This window comes from Miniopterus natalensis, chromosome 19 (genome assembly GCF_054644295.1).
Source record: "Miniopterus natalensis isolate mMinNat1 chromosome 19, mMinNat1.hap1, whole genome shotgun sequence".
Classification (NCBI taxonomy): domain Eukaryota; kingdom Metazoa; phylum Chordata; class Mammalia; order Chiroptera; family Miniopteridae; genus Miniopterus; species Miniopterus natalensis.
This window is the reverse complement of record NC_142099.1, coordinates 32,998,753-33,003,282: the sequence shown is the minus strand read 5'-3', so window position 1 is coordinate 33,003,282 and position 4,530 is coordinate 32,998,753.

The window sequence follows — 4,530 nt, the reverse complement described above, 5'->3', positions numbered from 1 at the left end:
GCTAAATCTAGAATGGTGTTCAACTCATAGCAGTTGCTTAATAAATACATATAAACTGTTTTTTTAAATAGTCTGAACTTGATTGGTTGGGAGCTAACATTTTCACCCCATTCACATCAGGACTGTCAGGTCTGCCTTCCATCTGCCTTAAGGATGTTTTGGGAAAATCCCTCAGTTTTGTTTTTATCACTTCTAGTAATTTAACAGTACAGTTCACTGTAAAACTCCCCTTAACCTATTCCTGTCACTCCAGCTAAGGCTTGTCTCATGGTCCAAAAATCTATAATAGGGAAGGAGGTATGGTCTAATATTTCTCCCTTCCTATTTTACCTCATCTAGTTTCAGCTTCTTGACTTGTTTAGGGCCAAACTCTTTCTCAGTTACCTGGCTGCTGTTAGTTTTCTCTGTTTCTCTGACTAATACTGATCCACTGTGGATGCCTCCTCTGACAGACATATGACTATTGGCTCATTTGTGGAGCACAGGTGTGAGTGTTTGGGGGGCCACAGTAAGGTTGGTGGGAGTGGGGCGCTCTCCACTGAAGAGTGTGATGTGGGAGATGTTCTCTCGCTTGGCCTCTCGGGGCCTTCCTCCCACTCAGCTCCCACCGACGATGTACCATCCAACCTCAAGGCTGGTGTCTGCCTACCTGGTGGCCAGGTGACAAGACAACTGAAGCCTGGCCACCATCTGCAGTGGCCTCTGTGGAGACTCCTACAGCCTCTCCATGCCAAGCAGCGAGTGTGCAGGCTGTTCTCCATCCCACTCCACCTCCACAGTTTCTGTCTTCGGGAAGATCAACGAATCCACTGCCTAACCATGGAAAGAGGCTTCACTTTTTTTGTATTTCTCGAATTTCTCAAGTAGTGCTTTTGGAGCCACTTTCATTTGGCAAAGGGAACCTCATTCATGTGGGAGAGAGGGAGAGGCCACAGGTCTCTCCCAGCTCCAACCATTTTGATCCTGATGATTTTCTCTCTCTTTAATCTTCTGTTTATACAGAATGGGGGTGAAGAGTGCTGGGGTGATTGCTGGGGGAGCAAAATCAATTTGATCACCTCTTACTTAGCCTAGAGGTGATGCTATTCTTGCCTTACTTGTAGCTCTTTTTGGAACATGATGTCTCTTTGTCTTAGCTCTAAGTTTAGGGCATTGGGAAGAGTCCCATCAGGAGTCCCATTACAGGTATCTGTTGAGAGAATGAACCAATGTGTTTGCTGTGCTGTCCTCTCCATGAAGAGCCTGTCTCCAAGCTGGGCTCCCAGACACAGGGGTCACTGGGCTGGGAAGCAGTTATTGAGGGAACCATAGTTTCTATTTCACTAAGGAAGGAAACCAACCAAGCAAGGCACTAACTCTCATGGGCTGTAGACCCTCGTGGGCAGATGGAACGTCAGAGACAGAACAGAGCACAGCGAGAGCTTGGTAAACAAAGCAGCAGTGATTAAAGAAGTGTATCCGCAGGATGAGGTGGAACAGAGGAAAGAAAAAATAAGACACAGGAAGATGATGGAAATAGAAAATGAGGGTGACAAAAATTTGCAAAGATGGTGGAGGAGAGAGAACAGACTAGGAGAGAGAGGTCAAGGGGAGGGAACTGAGCAAAGGGACTGGGCTATAGCTTGCCCAGCTGGAGCACATGGGGATGGGCAGAGCCTCTGATGAAAGAGAGCAAGAGCCTGTGGTTACCACTTTGCAGCTGGTGCAGGTGGCTCCAGGCTAAATCCGTCCTTCTACCATGCAGCCTTCTGAGGAGGTGATGCATAAGGGGGGGGGGAGGGGAGAGTAGACCTCTCCAGGTGTGGGGGCTGCCACTTTAACCAATAAACGTGGTCAAGGAAACCTCTTAAAATGAAAACCTGCAATGAAGAATTTTGGAAGGATTTCCTCTCCCAATACCCAGACCCATTCCTTAGGGGGAGCTTTTGGGTAAAGGGGTGTAACAAAGCCGGGCACATAGAGGGGTTCAGCAGACACTGGCTCTCATTAAGCGGCTCCCAGCATAGGACCTCAGCTCCCAGCGTGGCTGGGGAACTAGGTAAATATGGGTGGACAATGAATGAACTCACTGGGTTGAAGGCCTAATTTATGTGTGCCCTCGTTGGTCCCACCTCCGGGCCCAATCAAGCTGTTTCTTTGCGCAGAGCCGCACGTGAAGGCTGCATTCTCTCAGTTCACAGGGGCTCCTGCCTTGCAAGTCTTCCCTGTGTTGCCTCGCGTTGCCTGTTGGGAGAAGCTGGTCCCTGGCAGCACAGCCAAGCACCTGGGGACCACGGGAGCCCATAGGAAGGCCCACTGGAAATTTTAACTTGAGAAGAGAATGAGTGTGGAAGCCAGGAGCCGAGCAGGGTAGTAAGTGGAGGAGAGAACCAAGTCCCTTGGACAGGCCCAGAACCACAAAGCTAACGGTCAGAACAGCAGAAAGTCTGGACACAGCTTGTGCCTTGCTGTTCGAACAGTGGTGTGTGGACAGCAGTTGTCTGCGTCTTCTGGTAACTCATTAGAAACGCAGACTCTCAGTTCCCACCCCAGACCTGACTTTAAGTCTGCGCTTGAACAAGACCACCAGGCGACTTTCTGCAGTTTGAGTGTAAGTCTGAGAGGCATTGACCTAATGAATCCAAGGCTTTCAGTTTTACACGTGCTACAGTGCAGCCAGCAGAGGGCAGTGCTGCGGGACCAGAGCAGCCGAGCGGCGACAGAGCCTGGGAACGCCTGCGCCCAGACTTCAGCTCGCGGGAGAACTTCGGGCGGCTGTGGGGACACCTTCTCTGCACAGAGCCCAATGGCGTGAGTTCACCGAATCACCCCATTAACTTCTGATGCAGAGGAAAACAAATGAGGGGCTTGGGAGCACCCGAGGATCAGGCTGGGCCCCTGCACTGGAAGTCCCAGGCCAGCTTAGGGCACCACGTGTCCTTAAGGCCGACCGGATTCACCGGCAGGTGACCTGCAACCAAACAGCGCCCTGAGCTCAGAAGGGTGCAGCACCGGGGTTAGTACTCCGCAGGCACGATCTCGAACTTCTTGGTAATTTTATCTTTCAATGTGTGTTTTTTAAGAAAAGGTAATTTTTGTTTTGACCGAGGTCACGTAAGACCACGGTTAACGCAAAAATAACCCATAAATGTTTCACAGCACATCCGCTCAGCGGCCAAATCTCGCTTCAGAGCACAAGCTACCGAGTGTCGAACAAAGAGGTGAAACGGGCTCTTCCGAACCCTGGGCCTCAGTGTTAAGCAGCGCTGCCCTTTACAGACCCGCGGCGGCTCCTTCCGCGGCGGGCTCCTTCCTTCCGCGGCGGGCCGCGGAGCGCGGCAGGGGCGGGGGGGGGCGGGGAAAGGGCGGGGCGAGGAGGCCGCGCGGGGCGGGAGGGAGGGAGGGGGCGGGGAAAGGGCGGAGCGAGGAGGCCGCGCGGGGCTGGGAGGGGGGGAGGGGGCGGGGAAAGGGCGGGGCGAGGGGGCCGCGCGGGGCTGGGAGGGAGGGAGGGGGCGGGGAAAGGGCAAAGGGCGGTGCGAGGAGGCCGCGCGGGGCTGGGAGGGAGGGAGGGGGCGGGGAAAGGGCGGAGCGAGGAGGCCGCGCGGGGCTGGGAGGGAGGGAGGGGGCGGGGAAAGGGCAAAGGGCGGTGCGAGGAGGCCGCGCGGGGCGGGGCGCGGGGCGGGGTCCTTCGGCGGCTCGCTGGGTGTCCTGCATCTTGGGCCGGGGCCCTCACCTACTTCTCAGCTTGTGTTTTTTAAGTGACAGATTTGGGGCAATAGCAGGAATCCGCTTTGACAATAACATAAAATACTGATTTAAGCAAGACAGCGTTGCATAGTATGATCGCATTTGTGGTGGGAAAAAATGCCTGTGTCGTTGTGTATGTGTGCTGGGAAATAGCTAAGGGATTTTTTTTTTTTCGTGCCTAGCAGTTTTATTTTTGCAAAGTGATATAATCATTTTTATTAGTTACGCTAAATTGAGATTTAGAATGGCATGTCATAAAGAAAATCCTTCATATTTGAGAAAGGAGACTATTTCCACCCAGCATTTGTCTAGATAGCATAATTATGGCTAAGTTACTACCCATGCATTGTTAAGTATTTATTTCTTAATGTGTAGATATAAATACACCAACCTACAATTTTAGAAGGTCTGAAAACCTGAATTGTGAAATTCAACTTATCTTTTTCCTCTCTTTTTTTATTATTATTTTTTAATTGAATTTATTTGGGGTGACATTGGTTAATAAAAGTTCCAAGTGTACAATTCTATGATACATATCTGTGTATTATATTGTTTGTTCACCACCTCAAGTCAAGTCTCCTATCACCATTTATCTCCCTTATACCTCCCCCGCACTTTCCCTCTGGTAATCGCCATACTGTAGTCATGACTTTTTTAAAAAATATGTTTTTATTTGAGTGGGAGAGAGAGAGACAATGACAAGAGTAATTGACCAGCTGCCTCCTGCACGCCCCCTGCTGGAGATGGAGCTGGCAACCCCGACATGTGTTCTGACCGGGAATTGAACCATGATGTCCTGGATCA